Here is a 23183-nt window from a genome sequence, read left to right on the forward strand (position 1 = left end):
AAGCATGATGGGCCAAATAGACTCCTTCTCCACCACAATTCTTGTTTTTGATTTTGGAATATGGCATTGACTCCATACGAATGCCTTTTCTGTCATAGAGGCTAAGCCAAATCACATCAATACTGACTCTTAATGGCACAACCACCATATTGTTCCCTGGGCACATGTTGATACTTCACAACAAGTGATTTGTTTTGGAATTTGCATCAATATGAACCCTCTGCACAATTTTACATACACTCACACTCACACTCATAATCGCATACACTCAAACACACACACACTCTGTTACACAAACTCACACACACACACACAAACACACACACACTTATGACCCACACATTCGTGACATGCAGACAGACTCACACACAGTGCAAGACACACACACACACACACACTCATGACACATGCTCATGACACACATACTCTCAGACAGACCCACACACTCAAACTCACACACACAAACACACACATTCTCTCACTCAGACACACATCTTCATATACACACACACATAGGGATATATTCACATTACCAGATCACTTGTAGTGGAATAAAACAAAGAAATGTGAATGCTGAAGATTTGAAACAAAAACAGAAAGTGCTGGAGAAACTCAGCAGGTCTGGCAGCCTCTGTGGAGTGAGAAAAAGATTTAACATTGCAAATCCAGCAACCTCTGTTAACTCTGTTTCTCTCTTCACAGGGGCTGCCAGACCTGCTGAGTTTCTCCAGCAATTTCTGTAGCTGTTCTAGTGACTCTGGTTGAAGGATAACCATTGTCCTGGGTCTCTAAGGGGAATTCTTTGCTGTTCTTCTAAACAGTACCATTTCATCTCTAAGTTCACCATGAGAACGTTCTGGTGCAGCCAGTAGCTAAGATGGCCATCGTCAGAGTAAATGTTTACCTCCTCAGGTCTTTCAGGTGGGACAGAGACATCTGCAATGTTTCTTTAGGGAGTCATGGGGATAACGTACTTCAGTGTAATCTTGCTCTGAAGGAATGAGCAGAATGAAAGGACATGTGGCCATGCCAGGATAGTGAGATGTCCAATGGCGCAGGGCACCCTTAATGTCACACATGAGAATAAAGGAGCAAATGGAGTCAAAGAACTTCATTCTATAAACAATGCCAACTGCAAAGCAAGACTAAGTGCCAGTTGGCATAGCCTAGCATTCCAGTTGCCTTCCAACTAAAATCATCCCAGGGGTAACTACTTTGGAGCCAAAGGCTATTGACTCTGCAAACGGGTGCTGACTATTTCCCCCTCTCCCCCTCACAACCCCCAGCCACATAACCATGGTAGCCTGGCAACAAGAGAAGGAAGGGATCATTTGGAACATTGTGATTGGAATAAGGAGGAGATGGAGGAAGAAGAGGAGCTAGGAAGTACAAAATGAAGAAGGGAGGAGGCATCCAAAACAGAGGTGCTAAGCAGGATCATGGACTTGAAACATTGACTGTACTTTCTCTCCACAGATGCTGTCAGACCTACAGAATTTCTCTAGCTATTCCTACTTTTGTTTGTTTCAGATTTCCAGCCTCTGCAGTTCTTTATTTTATATCAGTGCTTTGAGAGAAAGCTTGATCAGACTCCAGTGTCAATGAAACAACTCCTGTTCCTTCATTTCTCTCACTTGCCACTCTCTTCCACTCCCTCCAGACTGTCTGGCATGAGACACTGTTTACTCCCTGTGGAAGCACTGACCCCTCTTTGAGTCTTGCCCTCTAGACATGAAATGACATCTGAATATTTTGAATACCTGCTCTTTCATGTTACATACAGCTTCACTTTGATTAGAAAGTTATATGTTATTTGCAAGGCAAAAGTGAGGACTGCAGATGCTGGAAACCAGAGTTTAGATTAGAGTGGTGCTGGAAAAGCACAGCAGGTCAGGCAGCATCCGAGGAGCAGGAAAGTTGACGTTTTGGGCAAAAGCCCTTCACCAGGAATTCATATGTTATTTGCAGCCTTTGGTTATCCTGTGGAGCTTCTAAGACCATCAGATCATAAGAATAGAGTCATAAAATCATACAGCATGGCAACAGACCCTTCAGCACCACTTGTCCATGCCGAACAAGTTTCTCAAACTAAATTAGTCCCACTTGCCTGCATTTGGCCCATATCCCTCTAAACCTTTCCTATTCATATACCTGTCCAAATGTCTTTTAAATATTGTAGCTGTACCTGCATTTCTCACTTCCTAAGGCTGTTCATTCCATAAATGCACCTATGAAAAACTTCCCCCTTGGGTCCCTTTTAAATCTTTCCCCTCTCACCTTAAACCTACACACTCTACTTTTCAATTCCCCTACCCTGGGGAAAAGACCTTTGCTATTCACTTTATCTAAGCCTCTCGTGATTTCATAAACCCCTGTTAGGTTACCCCTCAACCTTCTATACTCCAGGGAAAATAGTCCCAGCCCATCTAGCCTCTCCTTATAACTCACACTTTCCAATCTTGGTAACATCCTGGTAAATCTTTTCTGCACCCTTTCCAATTTAATAACATCTGTCTATAGCAGGGCGACCAGAACTTGATGCAGTATTCCAAAAGTGGCCTTGCCAATGTCCTGTACAGCTGCAACATGGCGTCCCAACTCCTATACTCACTGCTCTGACCAATGAAGGCCAAGTGTGCCTAGTGTCTGTCTACCTGTGATGCTATTTTCATAGAACTATGTACCTAAACTCCTAGGTCTCTCTGTCCTAGGGCCCTATCCTTAATTGTGGATGTCCTCCCTTGGTTTGTCTTACCAAAATGCAACACCCTGCGTTTATCTAAATTAAACTCTGTCTGCAATTCCTCAGACCATTGGCCCAGCCCTTCAAGATCCCGTTGTACTCCTGGATAATCTTCTTCACTATCCACTAAACCACCAATTTTAGCGTCATCCACAAACTTACTAACCATGCTTCCTATATTCTCATCCAAATCTTTTATATAAATGACAAATAATGTGGACCCTATGGTGATCTTTGTGGAACATCGCTGGTCAAAGGCCTCCTGTGCAAAAATCAATCCTCCACCACCACCCTGGTTCCCCTACCGTTAAGCCAATTTTGTATCTAATTGGCTAGGATTCCCTTGATTTGGAAACTGGTGAAGTCAACGTTAAGGCCGTGTAGTTGTAGGGTCCTGAGGCGGAAGATGAGGTGTTCTTTCTCCAGTTATCGAGGCACAGAATCATAGAAATGTACAGCATCGAAACAGACTGATCCAACAAATCCATGCTGACCAGATATCCCAACCTAATCTAGCCCCATTTGCCAGAGCTTGGCCCATATCCCTCTAAACCCTTTCTATTCATATACCCATCCAGATGCCTTTTAAATGTTGCAGCCTCCACCACTTCCTTTAGCAGTTCATTCCATACACGCACCACCCTCAGTATGAAAAAGTTTCCCCTTTTTATATCTTTCCCCTCTCATCCTAACCCCTTAGTTCTGGACTCCCCCACCCCAGGGAAAAGACTTTGTCTTTTTATCCTATCCGTGCCCCTCATGATTTTATAAACCTCTATGAGGTCATCCCTCAGCCTTTGACGCTCCAGGGAAAACAGCCCCAGTCTATTTAGCCTCTCCCTATAGCTCAAATCCTCCAACCCTGGCAACATCCTTGTTAATCTTTTCTGAACCCTTTCAAGTTTCACAACATCCTTCCAATAAGAAGGAGACCAGAATTGCACACAATATTCCAAAAGTGGTCTAACCAATGGCCTGTACAGCCACAACATGATCTCCCAACTCCTGTACTCAATACTCTGACCATAAATGAAAGCATACCAAATACCTTCTTCACTATCTTATTTACCTGCACCTCTACTTTCAAGGAGCTATGAACCTGCACTCCAAGGTCTCTTGGAGAAGGCCCAGGATTTGCATGTCCTTGGGGGAGTGTGAGAGGGAGTTGAAGTGGTCAGCCACAGGGCAGTGGAATTGTTTGGTGTATGCAGAGTGGTTCAGCCAACATGTCTGGTTCTGTCTCTCAGAATCACCCCCAACAACCTTCCGATCACTGACGTCAGACTCACCAGTCTATAATTCCCTGGCTTTTCTTTGTAGCCAGCAGTGGCACAATATTAGTCACACACCAGCCTTCCCACAACTCACCTGTGGCTATCGATGGTATACAATAACTATCTGTGCTAGGAGTTTCACAGTTACTTCCTAGCTTCTCACAATGCCCTGAATACACTTGATTTGGTCCCAGGGATTTATCTACCTTTTTGTGTTGGAAGATCTCCAGCATCCCCTCTTCTGTAATATGAATTCTTTTCAAGACATCATTATTTATTTCCCCAAGCTTGCTAGCTTCCATGTCTTTCTCCATGTCTGACACGAGATATTAATTTAGTATCTCATCCATCTCCTGTGGTTCCACACAGACATGGTCATGTTGACCTTTAAGAAATATGAACAGGGTAGGCAGTTTGGCCCTTTGACCCTACTCCACCATTCAATAGGATCATGATTAGAGTCATAATGTCATAGAGATGTACAGCATGGAAACAGACCCTTCGGTCCAACCTGTCCATACCGACCAGATATCCCAACCCAATCTAGTCTCACCTGCCTGCACCCGGCCCATGTCCCTCCAAACCCTTCCTATTCATATACCCATCCAAATGCCTCTTAAATGTTGCAATTGTACCAGCCTCCACCAGCTCATTCCATACATACCACCCTCTGCGTGAAAAGATTGCCCCTTAGGTCTCTTTTATATCTTTCCCCTCTCACCCTAAACCTATGCCCTCTAGTTCTGGACTCCCCAACCCCAGGGAAAGACTTTGTCTATTTATCCTATCCATGCCCCTCATAATTTTGTAAACCTCAACCCTCAGCCTCCGACACTCCAGGGAAAACAGCCCCAGTCTGTTCAGCCTCTCCCTGTAGCTCAGATCCTCCAACCCTGGCAACATCTTGTAAATCTTTTCTGAACCCTTTCAAGTTTCATACATCTTTCCGATAGGAAGGAGACCAGAATTGCACGCAATATTCCAAAAGTGGCCTAACCAATGTCCTATACAGCTGCTACATGACCTCCCAACTCCTGTACTCAATACTCTGACCAATAAAGGAAAGCATTCCAAATGCCTTCTTCACTATCCTATCTACCTGCGACTCCACTTTCAAGGAGCTATGAACCTACACTCCAAGGTCTCTTTGTTCAGCAACACTCCCTAGGACCTTACCATGAAGTTATAAGTCCTGCTAAGATTTGCTTTCCCAAAATGCAGCACCTCGCATTTATCTGAATTAAACTCCATCTGCCACTTCTCAGCCCATTGGCCCATCTGGTCCAGATCCTGTTGTAATCTGAGGTAACCCTCTTTGCTGTCCACTACACCTCCAATTTTGGTGTCATCTGCTTTCCTGTAACCCTTGATTCCCCTAATGATCAATCTCCCTCAGCCTTAAATATAGACAAGGACTGTGCCCCCGCAGCTCTGTGACATGGAACTTCAAAGTCTCATAACCCTTTGAGGGAAGAAATTCCTCCTTATCTTAGTTGAAAATTAGCACCCTTTAATTCTGAGAATAAGCCCTTGGGTTTGTTCTTACCATTGGATGTGGACATCACTGCCTAGGTCAGCATTTATTGCCCATCCCTAATTGCCCAGGCGGACGTTAAGCATCAACCACATTGTTGTGGGTCTGGAGTCACATGTAGGCCAGACAGGGTAAGGATGGCAGTTTCCTTCCCTAAAGGGACATTGGTGAACAGATGGAATTTTCATCAAATCGACATTCCAGATTTTTATCGAATTCAAATTCCACCATCTGCCATGGCAGGATTTGAACTTGGGTTTCTGGATCATTAGCTGGGTCTCTGGATCAATAGTCTGCTGATAATACCACTAGGCCATCACCTCTCCTCAGTTCACATAACCTGGCTAATGCTTTTTTCAGCTGGCACAACCCATGATGGGCTGACTGAGCTCTTTCTGTGCAGTGAATTTTCTAGCTTTTTGTGAACAAGATTATGTTTAACAGCTGGAGCATTAAATCTCCATTCACTGTTATGGCCCCTTGTCGAAAATGCAGCCAGCTATCAGTATGGCCTTTGCTGGGTAAATGTTACAATCATTTTAATGAGAAGGTCGCGCAATTTGATCCTATTGTTCAATTCCACAGGAATTGGCATGGAAAAGTCACCAACCATGTCGGGCACTCCCCTCTTCACTCCTGCTTAGGCAGCACAAGCCAATTCTAAGCCCTACAACATCGGAGGAGGCTTTAATTGTCGAGGAGTCAGCATTGGCAAAGGGTTCACTATCTGGAGTTGCCTGTGAAGGGAGCTGAAGCCAGCTATGTCATATTCTGGAGGGATTTCATCAACGCACAGTCTCTTAACATGGTTTCTACATCACTGTCTGCAGTTATTACAGTGACCATAAATTATTGCACATATGATTCCAAGAACTTGGAAAGATTAGAACATCACTGTCAGATGCATTTAAAAATGGGAGAAAGTGAGGACTGCAGATGCTGGGGATCAGAGCTTAAAAATGTGTTGCTGGAAAAATGCAGCAGGTCAGGCAGCATCAAAGGAGAAGGAGAATCGACCTTTCGGGCATCAGCCCTTCTCCTTTGATGCTGCCTGACCTGCTGCGCTTTTCCAGCAACACACTTTTAAGCTGCATTTAAAAATGCCAAATCTAAAACTGTGCCTGGTTTCTCCAATACAAACACAGTCCACCAAGACCAATCTACCTCTGAGTTCTCAAAATGCAGATGGAAAACACATTGAATCCTCCGGAAGGCTATAAACTACTGAGGCATCTGCAGGTCATTCCAGTTATAGAATTTAATTGTTCAGTTGCTTGGTCTCTATTTCTGTGCATCCGATGACAGACTATGCGCTACTGTGTGCTATGTGTTACTAGTCAAGCCTGGGTGTGTTTTCTTTTGTCAGAAAACTGAAACTAAACTGAAAAATAAGAAAGCGTAAGCACAAGAACAGATATTTTAGAAACATTTGCCAATAAAACATCTGTCATACACAAAGAGCCCAGTGGGTCATCTCTGCATATCATTGAGACATAAAATACAAGACTCTTGTTCTTAGTAGGTCTCTTTCTCCATAATGATTTAAATCCATTGATCAGATGTGTCCAGGAGACATACAAACTATGAATATTTTCGGAGGGATGTGATTGCACAGGAGAGGGTGCAGACAGGTGAGAAGGAGAGTTACCAGCGTGCCTCCTGAGCTGGAGAGTTTCAATTATGGAGACAGATTGAGGAGGCTGTGGTTGTTTTTCTTAGAGTGGAGGGGATTGAGAGGCAATATGATGGAGATGTGTAAAATTATGAGGGGCATAGATAGAGTAGACAGGAATAAAGTGTTTCCTTTGAGGAAGGGGACGCACAGGTTTAAGGGAATGGGTGGCAAGTTTAGAGACGACATGAGAAAACCATTTTTCATCCAGAGGGTGGTGGGAATCTGGAATTCTCTGTCTATAGAGGTGGTAGAGGCAGAAACCGTCATAACGTTTAATAAATATTTAGATGTACACTTGCAATATCAAGGCATGAGCCAAGCGCTGGAAAATAAGATTAGAATACTTAGGTGGTTGTTTTTGACCAGCATGTATGCAATGGGCCAAAGGGCTTTTCTCTGTGCTGCTAAGCACAATGACTCTATCCTGGCAGCACTGTGGTTCAGTGGTTAGCACTGCTGCCTCACAGTGCCAGGGACCTGGGCTTGATTCCAGTCTTGGGGGACTGTTTGTGTGGAGTTTGCACATTCTTTCCATGTCTGTATGGGTTTCCTCCCACAATCCAAAGCTACGCAGGTTAGGTGAATTGGCCATGCTAAATTGCCCATAGCGTTCAGGGATGCGAAGGTTAGGTGCATTAGTCAGGGACAAACATAGAGTAGGGGAATGGATCTGGTGGGTTACTCTTCAGATGGCCTGTTCCATTCTGTAAGGATTCTAGGTAGTCAATTAACATTAATCAAACACCAATGTAATACAACGATTATCATCAATTTGCCCTTCGATTTGACAAGTGGTTTTACAGATGCATACCCTTCCTGCCCCATTTATCTGGGATGAGGACTAGTACAGATACACAATATCCGCAAAATATAATAATGGATGATCAACTAGTGTTCTGGCGATCCTATGTAACATGGACAACACTGGAAAAGAAAGGAAGGGAAGATAATAGACCATTATCAAATGTACTTTGGGAGTAATAATGGATAAACTTTGATTCTTCAGATTTCTCTGGAAAGGAAAGGTCAAGCTATTCAGGTGCTTTCTGACATATTTGGGCTCAACTTGTAATCAGCTGCGTCTGGTCTGAATAGGGATGTGGCAATGTTGTAGTCAGCTTGGTCTTGGCAACATTGTACTGAAGGAAGATCAGAATCAGACCAATCAGAATGCCAGCTGTTCTGGAATGTATGTGTGTCACCTTATTCAGAGCTTCAAGTGTGAAACCAGGTTCAAAATGCAATATGCAATGTGGCTGAAATAACTTGGAAGATATTTCCAAACATTGTTTTCTTATCAAATATCATTACAGATGTTAAACATAAAGGCTGGAAACCATAAGCAAATTTGATTAAAAAGTCTACTTCGGGGTGAGAAGCAGTCAGCAGTGTATCAGGAAAACAATTGAAGAAGGAACTGGATCTAGGTTTGTTTACAGAACTGGAAGGTTCGTTTTGTTTGAAAATGGCCTTTCCAGCTCAGTGAACAAATCTACATCCAGAACTTCGATTTCAAAGCTTCTTGGATGCTGCCTGAACTGCTGTGCTCTTCCAGCACCTCTAATCCAGAATCCAGAACTTCAACCTGAGCTACAAATCTTCTCAAAAACTCACTAATTAAAGAAGGAAGTCTGGGGCAGGAATAAGGAATGTTCTACATTCCCAACAAAAGGATAGCATTATCAGCACAGACTAGATGGGTTGAATGGCCTGTTCCTGTGAGGGAGCCTGGTATTTCAAAAACCAGGTATTCCGAATCAAGAACCAACTGGGTATGTATTCAGTGTATATGAATGAAGAGGTTAAATTAATCTTAAACAGTGTAGCTGCTTCAGTATTGATAGCTCCTATTAAAAACTAACGAGATTCACATAATATACTTAATGTGACAAATTGAATCATACGCCATTGGACACAATTGAACATTATTATAAGTCTCATGCCTACATTTAAATAACAGGAAACATATCCTAATTATAGATCAGTTGACAATTAACATTTGTTTGGAATTAACCAAATGTTTTCAAGGATTTAACAGCAACAGTCACCCAATGGTTCACTCCCCAGGGTTTTGACTTTCCAAGCTACACAAAAAAAAATTGTTATCATAAGAAACCAGCACTGGGGCCTGATATGTCTGACACATTCAGGAAAAAAAGACTCGTGGATGAGAGCACCAGCTGTTCCCTACTGCCTGTTTCTGTAGGATTTAACTCCTTGTCTTTGTGTGGCTGCCAGAGCTCACCCTCCTACCTAGTTCTTTCCAAAGAGAAACTTGCCCTTGTCCTTATTTTATTTTACCAGCAGGACTGAGAATTTCACAGCCCGTGCAATTTTTATTTCACTCTGCTGTACCGAGTTTCAGGACATTTGCAAAGGGATTGCAAAGCCGTCAGACATTTTGTAGAGGGGGAGCACGTCCACTTTAAACCAAAGTTAATTAAAAAGCAATCTAGAATTGCAGACTGTATCTACAATTGCAAGTCACAACAAACTGGTTTAGTGATTGTGGTCGGCTACGACGGGCACAGTTTTGAGAAGGTGTGTCCTGAGCAGCTTGAAAATTACACACTCTTTGTGTATGCACCAGATCTCTGCCAGTCTTTAATGCCCGACATGAGCATTTTATCCATTTGATCTTCCCACTTCTTTCTCCCTTATGGATTTAACCTCTTTCTCTTTATATAATCTGTGCTTTTTGCTGCAACTTCCCCACGTTCCACACACCTCCTTCTCTTTGTTACTCGCTAATGTTTGACTTTGTGCCATACCTTTTTTCTCTTTTAAGTTTCTGACCACATTGCCCGGGCTTTGCTTTCCAAATGCAAACTAATTCCTGTGTTTGGAGCCTCCCATGTCTCAGATGGCTCACGATTGATGAGAACACATCCTTCTCAGTTCCACTTTTAATTGCTGTTGGCATTAATTTTCACCATTAGTACTAGCGCCTCAAGCGCATCCATTTATTTGTAGAAGGTTGGTGGTGGGGGGAAGGGAGACGAGGGGGTGAGAATGGGGTGTAGCAGGCAGCGTCCCAGCGAGGTTCTTGCCAACTGAATGCACCAATCAGCTGGGCGGGTGGTGCAAGTTTTGACTTTCTCCAGCCCCACGGGACGATGCATTCTGTCATGACGAGATCTCCAGCTGCCAGCCTGCTTAGGGTGGCAAATGTAATTCAACACAATGCAGGCTGACAGACTTTTGCCAAGAAACCACAACCCATGACCTCTGGGGCGTGGAGATGCACTCAAAAGTGTAAAAGGGTGTCAGAATCACCGTTGTTAAAATAAAAACAAACCTTCTTCTCTGGGCACTTATGAGAATTTCCTAAAGTGCTGTACATTTGTATAAATATCAAGGCAGTGCAGAGGTAACATGGGTTTCTAAGTGTGGAACAGGCTGATTTCAAAATATCTCCACCATCACAAAGTGTCTCTGCTCAACTTTTCACAGCGTTGTGACTTCCGTTTGCTTTGTTCTGAGTGCTTATCCCACTGAGGTCGAGTGAGCGTAATTTAGTTACCAGACACATACTTAAACACAGAAGGATCGCCCCAAAGCTAGGATCAGACAGGCATTCGTTGGGGATGGGGGAAGAGGTGGTGAACTCTCCAGTAGTGGTGTCATTGCCATGGGCGGGGGAGCATTCTTGCTGGGTCCCCTCTGTGGGATTTGAAGTGAGCATGTTGGAAGGAAGCTGCTAACACAGCAGCAGCCCACCCTACAATATCAAGAGGCCTTATTTGTGAAGTCATAGAGATGTACAGCATGGAAACAGACTCTTTGGTCCAACTCATCCATATTGACCAGATATCCTAAATTAATCTCGTCCCATTTGCCACCATTTGGTCTATATCCCACTAAACCCTTCTTATTCATATACCCATCCAGATGCCTTTTAAATGTTAAAAATCACACAATATCAAGTTATAGTCCAATAGGTTTATTTGGAAGCAATTTTAAATGTTGTAATTGGACCAGCCTTCATCACTTCCTCTGGCAACTCAATCTGTACATGCACCACCCTCTGCATGAAAATATTGCCCTTTAGGTCCCTTTTAATTCTTTTCTCTCTCACCAGTATCACTTAAACCTTTCATTTTGGACTCCCCTACCAAGTGGAAAAGATCTTGGCTATTCACCCTATCCATGCCCTTCATGATTTTATAAATCTCTATAAGGTCACTCCTCAGTCTCCAACACTCCAGGGAAAGTAGCCCCAGCCAGTTCAACCTCTCCCCACAGCTAAAACCCTCTAATCCTGAAAACATCCTTGTAAATTCTTTTCTGCACCCTTTCAAGCTTCGCAACATCTTTCCTGGGAGACCAGAACTGAGTGTAATATTCCAAAAGTGGCCTAACCAATGTCCTGGGCAGCCACAATATGACATACCAATTCCCATACAGAATGCACTGACCAGTAAAGACAAGCGTACCAAATGCCTTCTTCAATACCTCAGCAATTCCTTTGTTTAATTAGCTGACCAGCCCTGGTTGGCAGGTGATTGTGATTCCTCCTGCTGATTATAGCCCAGGCTATATATACATACACACACACACAAATATTATTGTCTAGAGTTTGGATGTCAAATTAGTGGCATATTAGTTTTGTGAAGGGTTTTACAAAAATAAAACTGTGCCAGTCTTTCCGGAACCATGACCTAATCTAGTATGTGTCAGACAGCAAAGACCACTGAGGTGTTGATAAGGTGCTGAATTTATGAGTTTATGAGTTTAAACATTGAGTGCCATGATCTTATTTTTGGGTCAAACTAATCAAAAACTGACTTTCATTAAGGAAATCCAGAGGTTGTAAGTTTTTAAACAGTTTAGATGAGTCAGAAACACATTAGAAGTTCTCTTCTAGGAGAGTGTAGCTTTGGAAATAAAATAGACAGTTAGTTTGTGCAACTTCCAGACTAGGAATGTTGGGTTAGAAATCTGAAGATTATTGAAAATTGAAGAATCTAGACTCTCAGTTTTGTGAGTGTTCATGGAAGAATACTTCAATGTCACAGGAAAGAATCAGTTTGGTTGAACTTAAAGATTTGTGCCAAAGGGATACTTGTGATGAATGTGAAACTATAAAATGATGGTATTGGGGAATAGATGAAATGTTGGTTTCCTGTGTCCTGTAAGATCACTCAAACTGTGTTCTATAATTAGGTAGCTTGGTTCATTTTGTTTTATTTTTCTCTTTTAAGTAACAATGTTCTGTTTTATTGTTAAAGCAAATCTGCAGTCTTGTGTGCTTATGTCTTAGTGAATGACCACCATGTTAACTTTTAAAAAAACTCTATCAAGCCACTCATTGTGGGATCTGACGTACATCATAGAGTCATTTGGCATTGAAACAAGCCCTTCAGCCCACCCTGTCTATGCCAACCATCAAACACCAAATTACACTAACCCCAAAAACCTGCCCTTGGTCCATCACCTATTAAATCCTGGCATTTTAAGTGCTCAGAGCTGAAAATGTGTTGCTGGAAAAGCACAGCAGGTCAGGCAGCATCCAAGGAACAGGAGAATCGACGTTTCGGGCATCAGCCCTTCTTCAGGAATTTTAAGTGCTCATCCAGATCCCTCTTAAATGTACCCACCTCCACTACCCTCTCAGGTGGCATGTTCCCTATTTCTAACACCCTTGAGTGAAACATATCTTTCTCAGATTTCTTTTAAACTCTTACTCCTCACTTTAAACTTATGACCGCTGGTCTTAGATGCAAATGCCATTGGGAAAAGATTCTCATGATCTATCTTATTGATGCCTGTCATAATGTTAAAAGTCACACAACACCAGGTTATAGTTCAACAGATTGGAAGCACTAGTTTTCGGAGCACTGCTCCTTCATCAGGAGGTTGTGGAGCATAAGACCATAATACACAGAATATATATAGCAAAAGATTACTGTGTCATGCAACTAAAATGATATATTTAACAACACTGGATTGTTGTTAAGTCTTTAATTTTTTAGAATGGGTTGCAGGTTTCCGTTCATTAATATGTAAATCCCAGAACTTTGCACCCTTCTAAAACATACAGTCTCTGTAGTGCTGGGTTTAAAATTATGTCTTCAAACCAGACCACGAAGGGTTAATCCTAAGGATTAATTGGACATAGAGTCATAGAGTTGTACAGCACATAAACAGACCTTTTGGTCCAAATTGTCCATGCCAACCAGATATCCCAACCTAATCTAGTCCCATTTGCCAGCACTTGTCCCAGGTCCCTCTAAATCCTTCCTGTTCATATACCCATCCAGATGCCTTTCAAATATTGTAACTGTACTAGCCTCTACCACTTCCTCTGGCAGCTCATTCCATATATGTACCACCCTCTGCATGAAGGTCCATTTTAAATCTTTTCCCGGTCACCTTAAACCTATGCCTTTTAGTTTTAAATTCCCCCAATCTAGGAAATAGACCTTGGCTATCCACCTTATCTATGCCTCTCATGATTTTATAAACCTTTATAAGGTCACCTGTTGCCCCCGACACTCCAAGAAAAAAAAATCCCAGCCTTTTTGGCCTCTCCTTATAGATCAAACTCTCCTGTTTTGTTTGGGGGGAAGCCACCTGACCTTGTGGGTTACACCGGTAGCGTTGATTTCTAAACCTCCTCATGCTGCCTGGCTTGCCATGTTCTTCCAGCCTCCTGCCTGTCTAGCCAGACCTTGTGGGGCAGGGGGAACTGTCTGCCAGTTTGGTTTACATGGGGCTACTTCGACGTGTTTTTTTCACTCATTTTTTTGAGGAATAGAAAAGTACTGAAGTTATTACAAAATGGGGATCTGCACACAATCATATATTCAGAATAGTATTAATGAGCAAGGACTTTGCCCCATTCATTGGACTTTTCATCATTGGACTGGGTTTCAAGAAGCCAGTGTCACAGAATCTGAGATAGAACTCCAAGTGGCACCATCACCAAAGTCCCTGACAGATAGAAGACAGTGTGAGACTCACTTGTTTGTACCTATATGTATATTATGTAGCTTAAGCAAGTAACTTTACTTACTTGTTTGCTTACGTCTCTAATACATATTAAGGAGACTAAGCTAATAAATTTGCTTCATCTTGAAGTGCATGTGTCTTCTTGTACTAATGTTGATCAGACCTTAAAGAACCAATTAGCTACTTTCAGACCAACAATGAAGTCTCACTTTTATCTAAACATTTCGCTATTTCAGGATCATTTCAAAATGTGAAGATAACATTTGGATTCTTTCCAACATTGCCAGCCATCTTCATAAATCCCTGTCTTCTCCATTCTCACCCCCAACAACAATTCTGAGGACTACTTTGTCACTAAAACTGCGATTATCCAATCCTTGTCCTGTCATTCCCCTACCTTCGCCATATTCATTGGGTGAAACGTCCCCTCAGATTCTGAGGGTCCTGATTTGAAAATTCTCATCCGTATTTTCAAATCCATTCTTGGCCTCACCCTTCCATAATTGCCTCCAGCCCCAACAACTCTTTAAATGATTGCTGCTCTTTTAATCTGGCCTTGTGATCTTCCCCGATATCAATAACTTGGCCATTTCATAGAATCCCTACAGTGTGGAACCAGGCCATTCAGCCCATTGAATCCACACTGACCCTCCAAAGAGCTTCCCACCGAGACCCACCCACATATCCTGCGCTATCCCTCCATTTCCCATGACTAAATCATGCAGCCTATCCATCCCTGGACACTGCAGGCAATTTAGCATGGCCAATCCATCTGACCTGCATATCTTTAGACTATGGAAGGAACCTGGAACAGCCAGGGGAAACCCACACAGACACGAAGAGAATGCACAAACCCCACACAGACTGTTGCCTGAAGGTGGAATCGAACATATGTTTCTGGCACTGTGAGGCAGCAGTGTTAACCAATGAGCCACCGTGCCACCCCAGTTGTGGCCAGTTGCCTGAGTTCCGAGTTCTGAAATTTCTTCCTTGCTTCTTTACTTCAATTTCCTCCTTTACAATACCCCTTAAAATTTACCTTTTTAACCAAGTTTTCGGTCACCTGGCCCCCTTATGTCTTTCTCCGGCTGTATCTCAAACTTTACTTCATAACTGTACAGTGAAGCAGCTTGGATTTACATAACAAGTCAGTTGTGGGTGCTATATAAATACTGGTTGTGGTACATTGGAAGCTCGTTTTAAGTGGCCAGTTTTAGATGGGCAGATATTTTAGATCATGAGATTTGAAAGCTTTCCAATTAATGAGCAGATTAATGACCCCAGTGCTCCATTTCTCAGTTGCCAATTTCATCAGAACGGTTACACTTTAACATTCCATGCATCACTAAGTAACAGTATCAAAATGGTGCATGTAATAGATTTCTGAATCCTTTTAATCTGCTGTTATCTGGCCAATTAATTTCGTAAACCAGCATTTCACCAAATAAAGTAATTTTCCCACTGGGGATATTTTCTTGACAATCCTCTTAAAAGGAAAATGTCCCTATTTAGCAAATAACGCAATTCACATATCCCCTGCTACCCGTTTTGGAACAATTACCAATTGGTCTGCAAAAATTGTACTTGAATATATGTTTGAACGTGTGTGTATATATTTACAGATGAATAAATATGCTTTGATGATTGCCAAATTTAGAAAATTGTTTTCCTTCTTTATTCCCCCTCTCTATTGTGTTCTGGATGGGATCACATCACTCTATTTGAACTCAGAACAGCTCTAAGCTAGACATAATTAGTTCTGCTCTGGAGAAGGTTATACAGAGATTTGGGAGGTGTTCAGTGAATATTACTACCATGAATGACAATATTTAAACTTTGTTTCTTTATTTTTATACTAAGAGGGACTGTAAAGTTTAACTTTTAACTTTGTTCCTTAATTTTTGTCCTTTGTACCTATGATTTTGTACCTAGGTATCTTTGTATCCAAGATAGTGTCGGGAATGGCAACATTGTACATCATTCACTATACTCATCTAGGCGAAAGTGCAGATGCTGGAGATCAGAGTCAAGATTAGAGTGGTGCTGGAAAAGCACAACAGGTCAGGCAGCATCGGAGGGGCAGGAATATCAACGTTTCGGACAAAAGCCCTTCATCAGGAATCTTGACTGGACTCATCTACTTGAATGCATGTGAAAATAAAATTAATTCTCTGAGGGAGAAACAGTTTCCAGTTTCAGAAGCATCAGGAACCAGAGAACCCAGAGCTGAGATGTTTCGCAGAAGAACCAGGGAGGATATGAGGAATTTTATTTTGTTTTACACTCTGAAGTTGGGTATCATCGCAGTAAATGTAATTATAACAGGGGGTGCCTCTTAGTTCACAGTTCCAAAAGACTTTTTGGTATAGAACTATGGTTTCAAAAGATTTTTTTTCAAAGGAATTATAGAACATAGAACATAGAACATTACAGTGCAGTACAGGCCCTTGGGCCCTCAATGTTGCGCCGACCTGTCATACCAATCTGAAGCCCATCTAACCTACACTATTCCATGTATGTCCATATGCTTGTCCAATGATGACTTAAATGTACTTAAACTTGGCGAATCTGCTACCGTTGCAGGCAAAGCATTCCATACCCTTACTACTCCCTGAGTAAAGAAACTACCTCTGACATCTGTCCTATATCTATCACCCCTCAATTTAAAGCTATGCCCCCTCGTGCTCGCCGTCACCATTCTTGGAAAAAGGCTCTCCCTGTCCACCTTATCTAACCCTCTGATTATCTATATGTCTCTATAAAGTCACCTCTCAACCTTCTTCTCTCTAACGAAAACAGCCTCAAGTCCCTCAGTCTTTCCTCGTAAGACCTTCCCTCCATACCAGGCAACATCCTGGTAAATCTCCTCTGCACCCTTTCCAAAGCTTCCACGTCCTTCTTATAATACGGTGACCAGAACTGTACACAATACTCCAAGTGCTGCCACACTAGAGTTTTGTACAGCTGTCGCATAACCTCATGGTTCCGAAACTCGATCCCTCTATTAATAAAAGTGAAAACACTGTATGCCTTCTTCACAACCCTATTAACCTGGGTGGCAACTTTCAAGGATCTGTGTACCTGGACACCGAGATCTCTCTGTTCATCTACACTACCAAGAATCTTACCATTAGCCCAGTACTTTGCATTCCGGTTACTCCGACCAAAGTGAATCACCTCACACTTGTCCGCATTAAACTCCATTTGCCACTTCTCAGATGAGCTCTGCAGCTTATCTATGTCTCTCTGTAACCTACTACATCCTTTGTCACTATCCACAACTCCACCGACCTTAGTGTCATCTGCAAATTTACTAATCCGCCCTTCTACACCCTCATCCAGGTCGTTTATAAAAATGACGAACAGCAATGGACCCAACACCGACCCTTGCGGTATACCACTGGTAACTGGACTCCAAGATGAACATTTCCCATCAACCACCACCCTCTGTCTTCTCTTAGCAAGCCAATTACTGATCCAAACTGCTATATCTCCCACAATCCCATTCCTCCACATTTTGTATAATAGCCTACTGTGGGGAACCTTATCGAACGCCTTGCTGAAATCCATATACACCACATCAACTGGTTTACTCTCATCTACCTGTTTGGTCACCTTCTCAAAGAACTCAACAAGATTGTGAGGCACAACCTACCCTTCACAAAACCGTGCTGACTATCCCTAGTCAAATTATTCTTTTCCAGATGATTATAAATCCTATCTCTTTTAACCTTTCCAACACTTTACCAACAACTGAAGTGAGGCTCACTGGTCTATAATTACCAGGATTGTCTCTACTCCCCTTCTTGAACAGGGAAACCACATTTGCTATCCTCCAGTCCTCAGGCACTATTCCTGTAGACAATGACAATTTAAAGATCAATGCCAAAGGCTCGGCAATCTCCTTCCTGGCTTCCCAGAGGATCCTAGGATAAATCCCATCCGGCCCAGGGGACTAATCTATTTTAACACTCTGCAGGATTTCTAATACTGGATTAGTGGTGCTGGAAGAGCACAGCAGTTCAGGCAGCATCCAACGAGCAGCGCATCCTACTTGTGAACCTCAATCCCACCTAGTTTGCAACCTGTATCTCAGTTGGAATTTTTTGAAGAGGTAACAAGTAGGTTAGACCAGGGAAACCCAGTGGATGTGGTCTATCTGGACTTTCAAAAGGCCTTTGATAAGGTGCCACACGGGAGGCTGCTGAGCAAGGTGAGGGCCCATGGTGTTCGAGGTGAGCTGCTGGGATGGATTGAGGATTGGCTATCTAACAGAAGGCAGAGAGTTGGGATAAAAGGTTCTTTTTCAGAATGGCAGCCGGTGACGAGCGGTGTCCCGCAGGGTTCGGTGCTGGGGCCACAGCTGTTCGCATTATATATTAATGATTTGGATGAGGGAACCGGGGGCATTCTAGCGAAGTTTGCCGATGATACGAAGTTAGGTGGACAGGCAGGTAGTACTGAGGAAGTGGGGAGGCTACAGAAGGATCTAGACAGGTTGGGAGAGTGGTCCAGGAAATGGCTGATGGAATTTAACGTGAGCAAGTGCGAGGTCTTGCACTTTGGCAAAAAGAATAAAAGCATGGACTACTTTCTAAATGGTGAGAAAATTAATAAAGCCAAAGCACAAAGGGATCTGGGAGTGCTAGTCGAGGATTCTCTAAAGGTAAACATGCAGGTTGAGTCTGTGATTAAGAAAGCGAATGCAATGTTGTCTCTTATCTCAAGAGGGTTGGAATATAAAAGCAGAGATGTACTACTAAGACTTTATAAAGCTCTGGTTAGGCCCCATTTGGAGTACTGTGTCCAGTTTTGGTCCCCACACCTCAGGAAGGACATACTGGCACTGGAACGTGTCCAGCGGAGATTCACACGGATGATCCCTGGAATGACAGGTCTAGCATATGAGGAACGGCTGAGGATACTGGGATTGTATTCGTTGGAGTTTAGAAGATTAAGGGGAGATCTAATAGAGACGTACAAAATAATACATGGCTTTGAAAAGGTGGATGCTAGAAAATTGTTTCTGTTAGGCGAGGAGACTAGGACCCGTGGACACAGCCTTAGAATTAGAGGGGGTCATTTCAGAACAGAAATGCGGAGACATTTCTTCAGCCAGAGAGTGGTGGGCCTGTGGAATTCATTGCCACGGAGTGCAGTGGAAGCCGGGACGCTAAATGTCTTCAAGGCCGAGATTGATAGGTTCTTGTTGTCTAGAGGAATTAAGGGCTACGGGGAGAATGCTGGCAAGTGGAGCTGAAATGCGCATCAGCCATGATTGAATGGCGGAGTGGACTCGATGGGCCGAATGGCCTTACTTCCACTCCTATGTCTTATGGTCTTATGGTCTTATAATCTCCTCGACAACATTGTGGTTTTCTAGAGTAAATACTGTTGAAAAGTATTCATTTAGTGCTTGTCTTATCTCCTCTGACTCCACACAGCACTTCCCACTACGATCCTTAATTGGCCCTAATCTTATTCTCATCATTCTTTTATTCTTTAATACATATAGAAAGCCTTATACCTATAGAATACCTATAGAGAGCCTTAGATAGGATCCTATCCACCAACAACTTCTCATGTCTCCTCCTGGCTCTTCTGAGCTCTCTCTTTAGGTCTTTCCTGGCTACTTTGTAAGCCTCAAGCGCCCTAACTGAGTCTTCATGTCTCATCCTAACATAAGCCTTCTTCTTCCTCTTGACCAGAGAGTCTACTTCCTTCGTAAACTATGGCTCCTACTCTCTACAGCTTCCTCCCTGCCTGACAGGTACATACTTATCTAAGACACACAGTAGCTTTTTTTGAATAAGCTCCAGATTTATAATGTGCCTATCCCCTGCAGTTTCCTTCTCCATCCTATGCTTCCTAAATCTTGCCTAATTGCATCGTTATTGACTTTCCCCCAGTTGTAACTCTTACCCAGTAGTATACACCTATCCCTTTCTATCACTAAAGTAAACCTAACAGAATTGTGATCGCTATCATCAAAGTGCTCATCTACTTCCAAGTCTAACACCTGGCCGGGCGCATTACCCAGTACCAAATCTAATGTGGCCTCGCTCCTTGTTGGCCTGTCTACATACTGTGTCAGGAAACTCTCCTGCACACACTGGACAATAACTGACCCATCTACAGTACTCGTACTATAATGTTCCCAGTCAATATTTGGAAAGTTGAAGTCCCCCATGACAACTACCCTGTCTCTCTCACTCCTATCGAGAATCATCTTTGCTATCCTTTTCTCTACATCTCTGGGACTATTTGGAGGCCTATAGAAAGCTCCCAACAGGGTGACCTCTCCTTTCCTGTTTCTAACTTCAGCCCATACTACCTCAGTTGACGAGTCTCCAAACATCCTTTCTGCAACTGCAATACTGTCCTTGACCAACAATGCCGCACCCCCGCCCCCTCTTTTACCATCTTCTCAGTTCTTACTGAAACATCTAAATCCTGGAACGTGCAATAACCATTCCTGTCCCTGCTCTAACCAAGTCTCCGAAATGGCCACAACATCGAAGTCCCAGGTACCAACCCATGCTGCAAGTTCACCCACCTCATTCCGGATGCTCCTGGCGTTGAAGTAGACACATTTCAAACCAACTTCTTGCTTGCCGGTGCCATCTTGCGTCCCTGAAACTTGATTTTGGACCTCCCTACTCTCAACCTTTTCTATATTTGAACTACAATTTTGGTTCCCATCCCCTGCTGGATTAGTTTAAACCCACCCCAATAGCCTTAGCGAATTTCCCCCCAGGATATTGGTACCCCTCTGGTTCAGATGAAGACCATCCCGTTTGTAGAGGTCCCACCTACTCCAGAAAGAGCCCCAATTATCCAAGAATCCAAAACCCTCCCTCCTGTACCATTCCTGCAGCCATGTGTTCAATTCCTCTCTCTCCCTAATCCTTGCCTCACTTGCACGTGGCACGGACAACAAACCAGAGACAACAAGTCTGTTCATCCTAGCTCTAAGCTTCCATCCTAGCTCCCTGAATTTCTGCCTTTAATCCCCATCTCTCTTCCTACCTATGTCACTGGTGCCTATGTAGACCATGACTTGGGGCTGCTCCCCCTCCCCCTTAAGGATCCCAAAAACACGGTCAGAGACATCATGAACCCTGGCACCTGGGAGGCAACACACCAACCATGAGTCTCTCTCGTTCCCACAGAACCTCCTCTCTGTCCCCCTAACTATGGAGTCCCTAATGACTACTGCTCTGCTCCTCACCCCCTTTCCCTTCTGAGCAGCAGGGACAGACTCTGTGCCAGAGCCCTGTACCCCACTGCTTTCCCCTGGTAAGTCATCCCCCCCAACAGTATCCAAAATGATATGCTTATTGTTATGGGGAATGGCCACAGGGCCCTTTCCGTCCCCTGACTGTAACCCATCTGCCTTTTTCTTGTACCTTAGGAGTGACTACCTCGCTGTAACTCCTCTCAATAACCCCCTTTGCCTCCCGAATGATCCGAAGTTCATCCAGCTCCAGTTCCCTAACGCGGTTTTCGAGGAGCTGGAGTTGGGTGCACTTCCCGCAGGTGTAGTCAGCAGGGACACTGATGGTGACCCTTACCTCCCACATTCTGCAGGAAGAACATTCAACTACCCTAACCTCCATTCCCACTATTCTAAATTCCCAAAGAGACTGATGAAAAAATAAGGAATAAAAAAAACTCATTACCTTACCAATCTGGCACACAGGTCCTTTTTTTTGGTTAGAGGAGGAGGATGGGTGGGAGACACTACCCGAGTAGTGTTTCGGGTAACGCAACCACACAAACATATATCTTCCCAGAGGTCCTTCGCTCCTCCCTCGCCGCTCTGGCAAAATGGAGGCCCGACTCCCGAGGTAAGTCTCTTTTAATGTGGGAAAGCTCACCCTTCCCGGCAGCCCTCGCTTCACCAATCCTTCTTAATTAAGGGAATTAAGGGAAGGTAACCATAGTAATTGAGTTTTTTTCCAATGAGTGTGTTTTTTTTGTGGTAGACTTGACATTTAAGAAATGTATTTAATCACTTCATGGGTGCCAATTTTTGCCCAAGATGGATACTGGTTGTGTTTGGTTCTCTACCTTGTGATGCTGCCTGGCTTGCTGTGTTCTTCCAGCCTCCTGCTTGTCTACCTTGGTAGGTGTAAAGGTGGAAAGTGCTGGGTGGCGTTCATGTGTTGGTATCAGTTGGCGTCAAGGCCATGAATGGCCATGGGGACACGAGAGGTGAGGGATGGAGAGAAACTTTATGCCTTGTTCTTTCTAAATATTCCTGGACAATGTAATGGCTCCCCAAGGCAGATCTTCTTCCCAACCACCTCTGCACCTGACAGTCTCCACCCTGCTTCAGGTGCTGTTTGACCCAACTCCCAGAGGACCATCTCCTCTTGCCCAACTCCAAGAATAACATCTGAAGGTCCGTGGTGCTTTCTCGCAGGCTGGGTTCGTGGAACTGAGCATTGTCCCAACACTGGAGCAAAAATTCAGACCTAGTGATCATAATGGTCTGTTTTCAAATGGCAGATCATTGTATAACAGTCCACCTCTATGATATTGGCAAACAAGACCAACTCAAGGTTAACGTGTGTCAACCTCTCCTTAATAGTACAAACTTCTTAAGAATATGTATCCTATCCTGGATCCCTGAAATGAGTGGGGAACCAAACTAGGTGCCAGCTTAAGAATTATGGAAAATGACAGAATCGAGTTAACATTGGAGTAGGCTGGATAAAAATAGTGTAGAGCTCTTTCCATTACTTTATGTGTTACTCCTGATGAACTTTAAAATAGCCTATAATGGTTCATCTACTTAAGGCTTGCATGCTGTTGTAAATCGCTTGATCATGGGGCTGAATGATCCTTTAACTTGTTCAGGGATTCATGCAATTTACTGTGCATGGATTGGCCCTGTATCTTTCTTCAAGAACAAACATTGAAAGCAGTTGCAGTTCTGAAGAAGGGTCACTGGACCCGAACCGTTAACCCTGCTTCCTCTCTCCACAGAAGCTGCCA

Source organism: Chiloscyllium punctatum, chromosome 6, assembly GCF_047496795.1.
Source record: "Chiloscyllium punctatum isolate Juve2018m chromosome 6, sChiPun1.3, whole genome shotgun sequence".
NCBI classification, from domain to species: Eukaryota; Metazoa; Chordata; class Chondrichthyes; order Orectolobiformes; family Hemiscylliidae; genus Chiloscyllium; species Chiloscyllium punctatum.